The sequence below is a fragment of the Pinus tabuliformis genome, chromosome 7 (genome assembly GCF_031772625.1).
Source record: "Pinus tabuliformis cultivar Carrire ecotype Pingquan chromosome 7, CPIR1, whole genome shotgun sequence".
Lineage (NCBI taxonomy): Eukaryota > Viridiplantae > Streptophyta > Pinopsida > Pinales > Pinaceae > Pinus > Pinus tabuliformis.
The window spans coordinates 1,055,531,942-1,055,548,486 of record NC_142293.1 but is presented as its reverse complement, the minus strand read 5'-3'; the positions used below and the strand labels follow the sequence as shown (position 1 = coordinate 1,055,548,486).

At 38.9% G+C, this 16,545-nt stretch overlaps 1 pseudogene; it reads right to left on the bottom strand.

Moving 5' to 3' along the window:
- Window positions 1-15,209: 15,209 nt before the first annotated feature.
- On the bottom strand, window positions 15,210-15,952 carry LOC149251284 (putative 3-beta-hydroxysteroid-Delta(8),Delta(7)-isomerase pseudogene; annotated as a pseudogene).
- Window positions 15,953-16,545: the final 593 nt, after the last annotated feature.

Below are 16,545 nucleotides of genomic sequence, written 5' to 3'. Positions count from 1 at the left end.
TCTCTTTAGAAAGATGTTTATAACTAAGGATTCATCTAAAAAAATCTTGGAATTCTCAATTATAGAAAAATTAAAATATTTATGTATTAGCTCTGAAGTGACCTCAAAAATATTCTCCCCTAAAGAAGACATAACAAAATTCCTTTGTGGGACAAGGGAAGACACTAACCAACTAAAAAATTCAGGGAAATTATAGGTATGTGGGACAATTACATGATAAAGACCAGATTGGACAACTTGAAAAAGATTATTTGAGTCACTAGAACGGTCAAGAATGTCCTGTCAAATCTCCAAAAGGTCCAAGGAGAAACGAGAATCGTATACTTTGGCTTCTTTGTCCATAAGGGGTATATGAATAGACGACATAGAGATTGCAAGTTTTTTAGTTGATTTTGGGGTTTTCTCCATGTTTACAATTTGAAATAAAGGACAAGGAAGAAATGTGGAATTATGAGTTATTCGGTAACCAAATACAATGAAGAGTCAAATTTTGATGTGGAATCAAAAATGTACACTTTGGACATTGGTCATCGTAACTCTGCAACTAGAGGACAAAGAAAATAACAGGCAAGATGACCTTTTACATTTTTTGTATTGAGCAGGAAAAATGAAAAATCTTGATGATGTAAGGGGTACAGAAGTGTGACATGGATGTACAAGAGATGATGTGGAGGGGTGAGGTGGATTGATGACATGTAAGGGCTCACTCGCTTGCCTAGCTTGCATGATGGGTACATAAGCTATCACCAACTTACGATGAGTGTTTTTCATAAAAACCATTAACCACTTCCGAAGGGTCCCCATAGTGGTTTGTGAAAAGTGGAGGGAACCTGTCAAAATGAATAATGGCCATTGATTTGGAGATGGATTTTTTCACCATCTTGTTTTCAACATGTCCTCATCCTATAACTTTTGATTGCTTTAACTTGTCAGAAAGCATTTGGTTCCTCGGGATAATTCTAAAGAGCAGTTATCCAACCCCAAACATGCATGTGGTTTAATTTCCAATTTATAAAAGTTTCAAAACCACTTTTATATAGTTTAAGGTTGTGCTTTTCGGCCTGAAATTTTAGGCTTATATACAAAATAGAAATAAAACTTTTTAAAAAGGGATTGTTATATAAAAAAATTCCTAGTCCCTACATCCAAACTCATATATATATATATATATAGAGAGAGAGAGAGAGAGAGAGAGAGAGAGAGAGATATGATTTTTTTGTAGGAAAAGTAAAAAGTAACCTTTGACTACAACACCTTGCACTAAATAGCTAGGGTCCTTGAATTCTTTACCCGACCAACTCTTCATTCTTATTCATTTGGGATTCCATCTAGGTACTAATGTAGGCCATGGATTTATGTAGGCCCTCCAATTGATTGGCTAGGTGTCTCATCTCCTTCCTTATCTCATCATCTTGAAATGTTAACACCCTCTAGGAAGAGGATAGCTAACCATGGTATGATTTGTATCTAGGAATTTCCAAAATCCAAGACTAAGTATTACCGCAATTAAGACTACCATCACATAGGAAAAAGAAAAAGAAAAAAGAGGATTGGAGGTTGATCCAGGTGGCTCCATGCACATGTAGAAGTCTAAGAGGACTTAGAAATGGTCAAAATTCAAAGTGGTCAAATAGCTCTCGAACTAGAACCATATCAAAGTGCTCATCACCTTGATTCCAACGAGGTGAAAAACACTCAAATCCAAGTTCGTATGAGGGATATAGACCTCTTCAAAGTTTGACATGACAATGGAAAACGCGGGACCCACAGTGTGCCACATGCAATCCTAGTCAGCAGGTGGGACCCACTAAGTTTATGTGGCAACTGAATAACCACTAAACCATCAACACATGGCATGCTAATCATTGGCTCCTTACCCTGCATAAAATACAAATATATATATATATATATATATATATAATAAAACCCATAGAAAACAAAATTACTTATATGCTTATCAAAATCATATAAATATAAAACATCTAACAATATGGTTATTATATCCATATTAAAACAATAAAAAAACAAACCATATTAATAACCCAAACCAACGAATGTATTAATATGACTATGGTAATAATACCATATAAAAGGACAAAAGTCAAATCAAAGTTGGTTTGGTAGTTGCATTAGTATGAAACATTAGAACGACGGTCTCAAAAAAATATGTTACGGTTTACATAAATCAAACCGTGTAACAAAACACCAACACGCCTCCACTTAAATTGGTCAACACATCGCCCGAAAAACGTGGGCCAAGGTATAGTTAATACAATGGCATAATATATAGGATGCCAGTGGGTATCGAACCCACGCCGGCCACGTGGGCCAGCCTGCCACCATGCGGCGGCCCCATTTAACACAAACGTAACAAACGTAAACCGTGTAGTATTTCTGCGCCCAAAACGGTTACAACAAACTGCGTGAATAAAATTGTAGGCACATATATTTTTGGAGCAGTCGGGATTTGATCCCCCAACCTCCCTGCCTTACTGCCAATGGTACTTCATTGAAATTTTCTCCCTCCAATTAATAAATAAGCTTTCACTTCATTTGCACAAGGGAAGAGCGGAGGTGGAACGGGGAACGAAGAGAAGAAGAGAGGCTGAGAACGGAGTTTTGAGCAATGGAACCATGACAAAGCTCATAGAGGCGGAACCATGATCGCATGTTTTTCGAGACAGAATTTTTGCAGAGAATCTTAAAGATTCTTTGGGAGGTAAAAATTATTTTTATCAAAATGTAATCAAGTTTACAGTAATTTTTCTCAAATTTTGGCAGGGAACGCAATGGTGAGGTTGGATTCGCCTTTTGAGCAGCAGAATTTCATATTCCCAACGGAGGAGAATCTTCAAGAATCTTGAAAGAATCTTCCAGATTCCTTGGAGGCTAAATTTTCCCAGATTCACAACGCTGCCAACTTTATACTCATTCTTCTTAGAATTTCGCAAGGATCTCAATGGCAAGATCAGTTCACTGATTTGAACAACAGATCTTCAGATGACCCGGAGGAGGGAATCTTTGAGGAATCTAAGGGGAATCTAAAAGATTCTTGTAGCCCCAGATTTTCACTTCGTCAAAATTCATAAATTTGATAGTCGATTTTACACTATTTGACACCACGAATCTAATGTTATAATCAGATTTTCCATTTGATCATTACATTTTTTGGCCACTTCTCAAAATGGAGTGCGGGTGTCAGCGTTCAATGTGCGAGCAGTGATTTCCATGATATTTGACGCAACGAGCTTAATGGTATAGCTAGATCCAACAATTTATCATCATATTCTTCAGATAACTCCTTGATGTGAGGTATATGCAGTGTGATCATGTACTTATGTCTCTTTGCTTGAGATGCATTGTGTTGTATAGATCCCTGGTTGATGTTTGATATGGGATCTTGTTTTGTTCTTGATGTGAGATGTACTTATTGTCATGTTTTGATTGAGATCCCTTTGTCGCCATGTTCACAGGATACTCATATGTCGCCATGTATGTTTGAATTGAGATCCCTTTGATGTCATGTTGGCGAGATTCTCATTATTATCATACGTGAAATTATGTCATGCTGATAGGAGTCCTTTTGTGAATGAGATTTCCTGCAATGGAACATCTCATGGAGCCACTCGTGCATGAGGGCATATTCCTTGCATGATAGAGAAAACACATCCATGTACATCATAATTCTTTCCAGCACTTAATGTAGTAGCCTACACCATCTTAACACCATGCCTTGGAGACGTAGTCGCCCCTCGACGAACTATGTTATCAACGTCTTGTGTTTTATGTTACTGACTATTGTCATGTTCCTTCTTCTTTACAACACGCATATATGTTCCTTTATGCTCTTCTAAATGCAATTATAATAACATCACGGAAGTAAAAGATCTTGGTTAAATCTAGGAGTTGATTCAACTCGGATGAAGTTTGGTATCAGAGCGGTCATTATGTGGATGTGAATTGCGAGCATGAACAATGGAGCATGCAACGATGGAGCATGACATAGCAATGTACAAGACCATGCTCAGAATTTTACAAAAGGTGGAAATAATGTACGAATCTCTACAAAAAGAGACAGAGGAAAAGCAGAGAGTGCAGCTTCAGTTGCGAGCCATGGAAGAGGCCCTGGAAGAACTGAAGCACAACAACCAGAGTCTTCAAGAAGATAGAATTGAATTGAAGATGCTTCTACAATAAGAGAAAGAGGAGAAACATAGTTTGATATGACAGATGCAACCTAAGGACGAGGGTTGGAAAATTTGCAGCGTGACCCATGTGAGGTAAAAAGTAGTTCTTCAACTTCATGTATGTTTCCTGATGATGATTTCATTGTTTTCGAAAATCATACCACAGGAATTGTCTCCAAACTGTTGAAGAAAATGGGGATGAAGGAAAAGGCTTGGGCATTAATGGCCAAAGCATTGTCAACCCCATCAAAGTAGAGGAATTACCCCATCAGTCAGGACTTGGGTATGTCGACAAGGAAGTTGGGAAATGCTCCAAGACAGCTGGCGAACCACCAACAACAGATGATGAGAAGCCCTCATCAGTTCTTTCCAAATTGACAATGGAGGTAAAATATTTTGATTTCCTTTCAGTTTTTTCTTCACATAGTATGATTTCTATTGGAGATTTGGAGATCTCAATTACAGGGACAAACATGAGGCTCCTTACTAGGATGAGGTACAAGGAGGAAAAAGAACTTGACGTTAATAACCAAGGCATAACTCAACCATTGGAGGTTGTGCAGAGACCTCGATTTGTAGGCTTGAGATACACCGAGGGAGAATGCTCGAAGGTGTCAGATGCTTCTGAGGCATCGTTGGAACCATCAAGGGAAGAGAATGATGGGAACACATCACCATCATGACATGGCAGTGCCCATTGCAGGGAAAGAGTTGAGGCAAGCTCTCATCACCAGACTTACACCAGAGACGGCAAAGAAAGGTATAAAAAGTCTCAATACTCAAATGTTCATTTTGATTACAATCATGTTGTTAATGATGGACGTAAAACATGCAATCGAAAAACTTGTACTTTTTTTGGTTTACATAACCATACATTTGTTGAGTGCTGGAAGAGAATGGCAGCACGAAAAAGGATGAGGCATGAATGACCCTCTCAACAATAGGCAAAGAATAAGGTAAATCATATCTAGAGGAAGAATACCTATTGCAACCATCAAAGAGCCAAATGTTGGAGGCTCCATCCAGAGCAGCACCTTAAAGACAAAGCGTCGATGCATGAACCAGTTGAAAGGGTCGTTCAACAAGCAGATGCACCATAGGGGGATGACCCATTCACATTGATAAGTGAAAAATGGTTTCTAGATATGTTAGCTTGTCATGGTCATTCTTTTGTAAATCATTTGTTGCATTTTAAAATGTAAAAGTGATGATGTGTTTTACATCACCTGTTAAGCAACAATGATGTCTGGTCTTATTTTGTGTTGCATTTTAAACTGTGAAAGTGATGATGTGTTTTCCATCACTTGGTAAAGAAAAAATAGTGTTTGGCCTTACTTTTGTAAATCATGTGTTGCAATGATGATGTGTTTTCCATCACTTGTTGAAGCAACAATGATATTTTGGCCTTATTTTCCATAGCTGGGATATCTGTTTCCATTTTGATGTAAACTTGACCACGAAGTATCTGTTGTAAACTCGTGACAAGTATGGGATGCTTGGGTCATTAGTTGGTCTTGTAAATAAAGCATGTACTTTGCAAAATTGAACTACAGGTTTGCAGAGGGTGCAGGTGTCGGCTCATCGCTTATGGCTCCAAAGGACAAAGGTGAAGGAGAAGGAAGGGTGACTTACCAAACACTTATAAGTACAGACAAGTTACAAATAATTTGCAGATTATTTGTCATGCTTTTGGAGGACCAAAAGCTCCTCAATGGGGAGGATTGATCCAGGTGGCTCTAAACACATGCAGAAGTCCAAGAGGACTCAGAAATGGTCAAAATTCAAAGTGGTGAGATAGCTCTCAAACTAGAACCAGATCAAAGTGCTCATCATCTTGATTCCAATGGTGTGAATGACACTCAAATTCAAGTTTGTATGAGGGATATAGAGCTCTTCAAAGTTTGACATGACAAAGGAAAAAGTGGGGCCTACAGTGTGCCACATGGCTGTAGGTTTTAACCCCGTACAAAAATTACCTGCATATGAATTCTAAATCACAGAAAAATAAACAATGCGAGAGCATAACACATAAAACACATATACACAGAGATTTTCCCCTGGATCCTAAAACCGGGACTACTAGCTTGATTTTTCATTATATTCCTATCAATGTTACAATACATATTTATACATACCGAAGCATCCAATACCATGGACCGAAAACCATCGCGTCCAAAACCATGGACCAAAAACCATAGGTAGGTTTGCCCAACCTAATATAGGGTCCAAAAAAAAATTTCCCGGGGTGCTGCCCCCCCCCCCCCTCTAACCCCCCGATTCACTACATGGGTTAGTCGTGGAAAGAATATAACACAACCCAACAATCTCCCACTTGTTGTTTTCTTTCCACAGGGGGCCACAGGAGAGCTTAGTCATTTTTCCAGCCCTGAAATGCCCATTGTTTCTCTACACCAAGAGAACTTCTCATAGCTCAGATTTTTTCAATGCATCTGTGGTATTCTTCAAAGTGTCCACCTTTACCAGCAACACCTTTTTGTCTTCTATCATATCCCTCACAAAGTGATACTGAACATCAATGTGCTTTCTCTTTGAATGATAAGCAGGGTTCTTTGCCAAGAAAATTGCACTTTGGCTGTCACAGTCTATTCTTATAGCTCCCTGTACTAACCCCATACTTGAACACAATCTCTGCAACCAAACTGCTTCCTTGCTTGCATGAGTGTCTGCCATGTATTCTACCTCTGTAGTTGATAGTGTCACTACAGATTGTTTCTTACTCATCCAACTGACTGCACCTCCAAATAGGTTAACACATACCCACTTGTAGATCTACTTTGATCCAGATCTCCAGCCCAGTCTGCATCAACAAAGCTGCGAATATCTAACACTCTGTCCAATCCTGGTCTTCCTTGGTAGCACAAACCATAATCACTAGTGCCACGCAAATACCTGAAAACCCGCTTCACTACTGTCCAGTGCTCCTTTCCTGGTTTTGACATAAACCTGCTCAATACTCCCACTGCATGTGCAATGTCTAGTCTAGTACAGACCATTGCATACATCAGGCTACCGACTGCACTCACATATGGAACACAGGACATGTCCTCTTCCTCTTCTTGTGTCTTGGGACACTGTTCAGCAGATAACTTCACACCTACAGGAATAGGAACCTTCACCGGTTTACTATCCTGCATATTAAACCTCTGCAGTATTGTCTCGACATACTTCCTCTGGTTTAATCAGAGCTTCCTCTTTGCCCGATCTCTTTTAATTTCCATGCCCAAAATATAGTTTGCAACATCAAGATCTTTCATGTCGAATTTGGAGGACAATTGGGTCTTCAAATCTTGGATAATTACTTTGTCATTTCCAACCAGCAACATATCATCCACATACAAGACCAGATAAATAACATGGTCACCAATTAATTTAAAATACACACAGTGATCTGCTTTGCTTTTGGTGAAGCCAAGTCCCCGTATAAATGAATCAAATTTCTGATACCACATCCTTGGTGACTATTTTAACCCATACAGAGACTTCTTTAACTTGCATACCAGTTCTTTCTTACCCTTCACCGCAAAGCCTTCAGGTTACTTCATGTAGATTTCCTCTTCCAAATCCCGATGAAGAAATGTTGTCTTCACATCCATCTGTTCTACCTCAAAATCAAAAGCAGCAGCAAGAGATAAAAGTAACCTAATAGAAGTTACCTTGGCAACAGGAGAAAAAATATCACCAAAATCAATTCCCGGCACCTGGGAATAACCTTTTGTTGCCAACCGAGCTTTTTATTTCTCCACCTTCCCTTTTGCATTTGTATTCTTTTTGAACACCCATTTGTTTCCAACAGGTTTCCTTCCAGCCGTTAACTCCACCAGATCCCAAGCCTCATTTTTGTGCAAAGATGCCATTTCATCAACCATGGCCTCTTTCAAGAGTTTTCCATCCTCTGAATCTACTACTTCCTTCACAGTTCTAGGATCATCATCAGTAATAGACAAAGCAAAATTTGAATAGAAAGCAGAAGGACTATACCTTTCTGGATGCCTTCTTTCTCGAACAGATCTTCTCACAGTCGGAGTTTGTGGCTCTTCATCTTCTGATTCCTCCTCTACTGCAGAGTCTGATTCTTCCTCCTTTAGCTCAAACTCTATCTTCTCAGGTTCCTTTGGTTGGACTTCATGTTTAATAACATCTTTTACCTCTCTGAACACCACATCTTAGCTGTACACAACCTTCCGTGTGACTGGGTTCCAAAGCTTATAACCCTTTAAACCATCCTTATACACAATAAAGATGCACTTTTCATATTTACTATCCAACTTGGTTCGTTTCTCCTTTGGAACATGTACATATGCATCACATCCAAATACCCTCAGATGTGAAAGAGAGGGTTTCTTACCAGTCCATACTTCTTGTGGAGTCTTATCCTCCAACGCTGATGAAGATGACCTGTTGACAAAGTAACATGCAGTATCCACTGCCTCTACCCAGAATTCCTGTCCTAACCCGGCACCACTGAGCATGCTTCTTGCCCTTTCCATCAACGTCTTGTTCATTCTTTCTACGACTCCATTTTTCTGAGGTGTATATGGAGTAGTCTTCAGCCATGCTATACCACACTTCTTACAAAATTCTTCAAATTCCTTGCTGCAAAACTCTCCACCATTATCTGTCCTCGGCACCTTTATCTTCTTCCCTGTCTGATTTTCCACCAGAGCCTTAAATTCTTTAAACTTTTCAAAGACTTCAGATTTCTTCTTAAGGAAATATATCCATGTATTCCTTGAGAAGTCATCTATAAATGATACATAGTACACAGACTTACCCAGTGATGGAACTTTCATAGGTCCAAACACATCACTGTGCACAAGCTCTAATATCTGTTTCGCCCTCTTAGCACCAGAGGGTAAACTCACCCGATTCTGCTTCCCATATACACAATTTTCACAGAAATCAAAATCCAGAGAGCTATTACTCATACCTTCTACCATACCTTTACCATGAAGTATTCGAATGCCCTTCTCTCCAATATGTCCAAGCCTTTGATGCCACAGCATGGTCTTCTCTCCAGAGACCACTAGATTTTCAGCTCCACTTTCAGGAACCACAGAACTGTTGCAACCATCAACAACAGTGCTACCTTGCAGCTTGTACAAAGTTCCAATCCGAACTCCACGCATCAATACCAGTGCTCCCCGAACCATCTTGCAGGTATCCTTCTCGAACATTGTTTTTGCACCTGCATCATCCAACTTGCTTACAGAAATCATATTTCTGGCCAATGCAGGAATATGCAAAACACCCGGAAGTGTTCTAACCCTTCCACCTTGCAACTTCAACTTTACTTTTCCGCGACCAATGATTCTAGCCTTCCTATCATCTCCTAAGAAGACATCACCACCATTGTATTTCTCATACTCACAGAACCACTCTCTATGGGGAGTGAAGTGAAAGGATGCACCTGAGTCAATCAACCCTGCCTCATGATCTACATGTGTACTTGAAGAAGCCAAGTACACATCCCCACCTTCATCTGAGGTGGATTTCGCCTCTGCAGAAGGAGCATCATCAGATCCCTTTCCTTTATCAAGAGCTTTAGATTTACAGTCCCTTTTGAAGTACCCTTCCTTTCCGCATTTCCAGCACACCACCTTTACAGGTTTTCCTGGAGATTTAGATCTCCCTCTAGATTTACATCTCCCACTCGATGACTTATTTTTGTTTCTATTCTGGGACCGTCCTCGTACAGACAAGGCATCACCATTCTGGCTCTCCATATTTTTCCGTCTCATCTCCTCCGTCAGCAAGGCTGAGACTATTTCATCAAACTGCAAAGCAGTTGCATTGCTACCTATTGCAATAACTAGACTATCCCACGAATCTGGTAGAGAACACAACAAACTGATACACTTATCTTCATCTGAAATTTTAATATCAACATATGTTAACTGACTTACCACAGTATTAAATGCGTTCAGATGCTCTGTCACCGAGTCTCCATCTTTCATCCTCAGGTTATACAGCTTTTTTCGCAGGAACAGTTTATTCACCAGAGACTTAGATTGGTACAAAGTCCCTAACTTGTCCCACAAAGCTTTCGCTATAGCTTCACCTAATACATTCAGCAATACTGAATCTGAGACACACAATCGCATTGTGTTCTTTGCCTTTTGATCCAACTTCTTCCATTCTTTATCGGTCACTCCCGTTGGTTTAGTACCTAGATCTACCGCGATCCACTGATCTTTATCCACCAACAGATCCTCCATCTTGAGTTTCCACAACTCAAAACTCTAACCATTGAACTTCTCGATCTCTATCTTTCCGCTGCTCGCCATCTTCTTTCACCGCCAGAATCGATCTCACAGATCTCCCACTGAACAGGGTCTACCACAGGCCTGAGCGAAACCCCTCAGCAACAAAGGCGTCCCCTTGAAGCCAAAACAGCTCTGATACCAAATGTAGGTTTTAACCCCATACAGAAATTACCTGCATACAAATTCTAAATCACAGAAAAATAAAAAATGCGAGAGCATAACACATAAAACACATATACACAGAGATTTTCCCCTGGATCCCAAAACTGGGACTACCAACTTGATTTTTTATTATATTCCTTTCAATGTTACAATACATATTTATACATGCCGAAGCATCCAATACCATGGATCGAAAACCATAGGTAGGTTTGCCCAACCTAATATAGGGTCCAAAAAAAATTTCTCGGGGCGCTACCCCGGACCCCGTAGAGGGGGTCTACCCGCCCCCCTCTAACCCCCCGGTTCACTACATGGGTTAGTCATGGAAAGAATATAACACAACCCAACAATGGCATCCCAGTCAGCAGGTGGGACCCACTAAGTTTATGTGGTGACTGAATAACCACTAAACCATCAACACATGGCATGCTAGTCATTGGCTCCTTACCCTGCATAAAAGGCTATATATATATATATATATATATATACAAAACAAAATTATTTATATTCTTATCAAAATCATATAAATATATACCATCTAACACTAGGGTTATTATATTCATCTTAAAACAATAAAAAATAAAAAAACCATATATAAATGGGCTTATTAGTAACCCAAATCAACGAATGTATTAATATGACTATGATAATAATACCATATAAAAGGACAAAAGTAAAATCAAAGTTGGTTCGGTAGTTGAATTAGTATGAAACATTATAACGGCGGTCTTGTTGGGTGAAACTATGTTCGTTTAATTCCGTTGTAGTACTTACCCAACTATTTAATTTATCAATCCGAGGTCCGTAGACTTACGAGACACATGCACTATATATGCAGGACTGAAGTGGAACTAATCTAATCTAATCTAATCTAAATTACTGAAATCAAATTAAAGCATTGAAACACTAACTAGGAAAGCATGAAATTGCATAAAGGAAAATAAATACAACATGTGAAGACGTGAATGGCAAACAACAGATATGAGCTCATGACAATAAAACTATGTCAAACTATATTACAATAACTAAATTACAAATCAAGAAAGAATCAAAGTTAATCTCCATTCTCTATTATTCATTATCCATTCCCTCCCAATGAAGAGAGAGCACTCTCTTATATACATGAGGAAGATAACCTTTCCATAATTACATATCAAATATTCTCTCAAGCAATCTCAACTAGTTTCCCATTATTACAAGATATCATCGCACAAATCTCTCAAACATGATCCCACAAATCTCTCTCATATCTTGGATAAGATATGTCTTCATGATTTTCTCCTTAGGATAAGATATGCCTCCATGATTTTCTCCGTAGAAAAAGGCTTGCATAATTATCTCCTTGATATGGTGGAGGAGATATTAATTCTTCACATATTTCCTACATCACAAAACTCACATATTCTTGAGATATATATAAAAATATGTACATTTTCTAATAATTAATCATAAATTCACTTATAATACAAAAATGAATAAAATGGAAAATAAGGTTAAACCCAAGTGTATGTAGGAAAGTGATATGATAACAGGTTAATGGGATGATGAAATGTAAGGAAAAAGGTGGATGAAAATATGACATTTCTGAGTCCCAACATCCTCCCCAACTGAACTTGTTGCATGTCCTCATGCAACCATGCATGGGTATCTTTTAAGAACATTTGGCATATTGAACTTTGGCTTTACATGATGATGTCTTAAATGTTTCCAGGATATGTGAGAGACATTGGTAACAATTTACATTTTCTTATGGTTGGTTCTTGTGTGACAACCATGAATATGGTTGGTTCTTGTGTGACAACCATGAATACAAAGAATGTTGGTTCTTGTGTTAACAACATTCATTTCATTTTCTGTTCTATTTTCTTCAATAATGTAAACATTCACTGGAAATCATAATGTGCATAAGAAAGCCCTTTTGTAATATTAATGAAGCATGCCAATATTGCGTATGAAACAAAGTGCAACAAAGTATCATTGGAAAATAAATGTTGGTGAATGGTAAATGGAGTGATAGTGGTGAAGAAATGGAATCATGGAAGTGAATATGTAGTGAATGTAGTTCTCCCCCCCCTCAACTGAATTGGTTGCATGTCTGCATGCAACTTAACATGGCGTGTGAAAGGAAATGTAGCATGGTGAGGGAATTTTCCAAAATATTCAAGTTAGCATATAAGGAATTGCATGATTAAAGATTAGAAAACAACATACCTCTACTTACCCAAGAATGATGAAGTATGCAATAGGAATGTAGTTGCTGCTGCTGCTGGATCAGGAAAATGTGACTGGTGTAACTGGATCTTGGAGAATGAAGGAATCTGAACTGCTGATGCTGAATCATGGAAAAGATAAATGCTGAGAGTGGTACTGTGGTACTCTCATAGATCAGAATGCATGCTGCTGTGACTGCTGAGGGAGTCATGAAAAAGTGTATAGTCTTCACCCGCTACAAACCCGATGGTACAATTCTAAACATGCGAATGAATGTGTCGATGTCGAGCATGAATAGAAATCATTGGATTACCGGCCATTGATGTATGTCGTTAACCAATGCGAGGCAACTCACCATTGATGTCAATGAGTGCCAAGGTACCGGAGTACATCTTGCGAAGTGCGAATGGATGTGTCGAGGTCGAGCCACTTGCAAGATCTGAAGATCAAGGGACATTGATGTATTCCCATGATCGCCAGCGAGAGAGCTTGCCATTAAGGCATGCAAGCCTCTAGGTACTCAAAATGAACTCTAGTCTATTTCCCAGATAAGGTGCTGGTGTCGATGGGGCAAGACTTGTTGAAAGGTGGGCCTTAAGGAATCCCACATCAGTCAACGCGAGTTTGTACAAAAAGATTTGGTAGGACTATAAATGGAAAGAACTCACGGACAAGCAGTGTGGATCAAGGTAATGTGATCATGGAAAGGGAATGAGTTTTATTCAGAAGGCAAACTAGAAGGAAAAACTAAACTGAAAAGGATAAAGGGATGTATGCGATTCAGAAAAATAGGCGTGCATGAAGTCGTGAAAGACAAGGAAATGGAAGATGAGCTGCAACACAAGGATGGTGAATAGTCATGACGCAAAAGGTGTGTAGTGGAAAATGTCATGATATGTGCAGTGAAGAATTTGTTCCTTCAAGCGTCCAATGATGCATGTTTCATTGTGGTTTGGAAAAATCACTTTGCATACTCTGAAAAACTTAGCACCATTCCTGCATAAAAATTGTCATCTTCGTGTGCCATCTCCATCGATCATTCCTGTATGAAGTGACTCAAAAACAAATTAGCGCATTTCAAGAATTTACAAAATGTCCATTTTTTAATTATTTTCCGAAATAACTCTAATTGTGGATGAAAAAGGTGTTGCATCGTAATGTTGAGATTTCTGCATAAGCTTCTCGTTGTCCTACACATAACACCAATCTCATTTCATTTGAAAAGGCGTTGTATTTGTTAGGGAACAAGTAGTGAGTGTAACAAGTTTTTTATTTTTATGTTTATTTTTTTATTTTTATTTTTATTTATTTTTATTTGTTTTTTTTTTTTTAAGTTTGCAAAATATATACATAATAAACAAAATATAGTGGGAAGATTACATGGGCTAAGAAAAACGCTGCCCTTCACTTTCCAGTGCATAGCTATCATCCTTGTATAAACACTATGAATAGGCATAGGCATGGTTGTGACTTTGATAAATAACAAAAAGCCAGCACATAAAAACAGACATACACCAAGTCTTTAGGCATTTAAGACTAAACTTGGAACCAATCACTTGATTCATAGTATTGCAATATTACAAACCTTTCCTAACAAACAAAATGACTTAGTGTGTTGTCCAGCTCTGCGCCACAATTTCACGAACCCGTCTGTTATATTGCTGCTTATTTTCACCGAACATTCGGGCAGCCTCTGAATGTGCTAGAGAGTTTGGATTTGGTTGCCCATAAGAGTTTGGCTGCGCGTAAGAAGTGCAGGATCCTTTTTAACATCAGGGCCTGCGCTGTGTGGAATTTCAAGTAGATTTGAGTTTGGATTTTTCGAGATAATGTGTAATGAAAACGAGGGTGGAACAGTACTAAGCCATGCAACCTCGAACCCGAAATTGGTAATATCAGTTTTCTGAAACCGATCAATGATCTATGAGAGCAATGATCTATGAGCTGAATATTGATCAATGGTAGTTCCAACAGGAGAAGCAAGGCGGCGATCCCCAAAAAAAGAAATACCTGAAAGAAAATACAGGACAAGTGTTAATTTATAGCGCTTTCTCCCACTGTCTGAAGCGGGAATTTTAACCACGAAAATCAGATCTGGAAAATCGGATTTTGGCGCAATCTATCAAATTCGGTTCGAAAGAAACCCAATTTTCTCCTAAACCACTGCAAATTTCAGGAAATTTCTCGCAAGTCACCTAATTACCCCCATTCCGGAGAAAACCCATGTCTCAGTTTTTGTTAATTCATCCAGGTTTGCGCAAAAAATCCATTTTAAAATCACGTGTTGAGACTGGTGCAATTTCGTGAAGCTTGATCACGTAATTATCACGTAAATATAATTAATCACGTAATTATCAATATTCAAACCAGATTAATGTGGCAATAAATTAATAACTGCGATGCTCAAGACGAACTCCCTGGCTCGGGAATCAGCTGTTTTTTTGGTTTTGCCGTCAAGAAAGCGTGACTTATTTTTTCCAGCATCTTACAGCAATATATTGAAGGTATTACCAACCAGAAGCTGTTTGCCAACACAAAGTAAAGCCAATAGTAATATCGACCAGCAGAGAAGTTGTCACCTTCCAAAAATGTTGTAACAAAATATACAATGTCACCATAAAGTTGGCCCAAACAAATTGCCAATTGGAGTGTGTAATTGTATGGCTTCCTTGCTGCTATTGCATACACAGCAAGAAGGCAGGCAGGTCCCTCTATTACAGCAGTGATTCCTTCTACTGTAACTACAGCAGAATCTCTTGCTGCATACCTTGAATCACCCTTGCTGTACCCTTTCCAAACTTCCGCCAGGTAAAAAGGAGATTCGAGCTTGTAAAAGTTTGGAGAGAAAACAAAATACCCTTCGAGAACCAGATGAGTTAATCCAGTAAACGCCCACCAACACATAAGAATTCTATCAATGGATGAGATCTTGGAGCATCTTCCTGAGATGAACCAGATGAGAGTAACAACAAGGACAGAGGCAATCCCATACACACCCACAATCTGGGATGGAGGGAGGAAGAGAGGCACATATCCAGGCAGTTGCAGGTCCTCGGGATAATATGGATGACCAGCCATTTCGCTTTCTCAATGAATCTCCAGCAATGTCTTCATGGATTACAATGATTGGAGGGTATGCAAAACATGGCGATTGCGAAGAAGCCATCGCCCTCTTTCATCTAATGCAGGGCCGAGGGATTCGACCTGATAAATTCATATTTCCCAGTGTTCTTAAAGCCTGTGCTGAACTTGGGTATCTTCAGCAAGTGCCCTCATGAATATGTATGTGAAATGTGGGCATTTGGAGAATGCGCGCGAAGTGTTCGACAGAATGTCTCATAGAAATGTGGTCACATGGAGCGCTATGATAGCAGGTTATGTTCAGAATGGGTTTCGGGATAAGGCTATGGAACTCTTTGATAAAATGCGGGTTTTAGGAATCAGATCCAATGAGATTTCATGGAAATTGCAGGATGTGCGCAGAGCGGGGATGGAGAAGAGGCTCTGAAGCTATTTTGTCGAATGCATGAAGAAGGTGGAAAACCCAATTCTGTTACGATCAATCCGAGGGGTCGTCCGGATCACTGTTATTATTTTTTTTTTTTTTTTTTTTTTTTTTTTTTTTTTTTTTTTTATGTTATTATTTATTAGTAACAGTCTAGAAAATGAAATTAATCCTATCTTTAAAAACAAAAATGGTT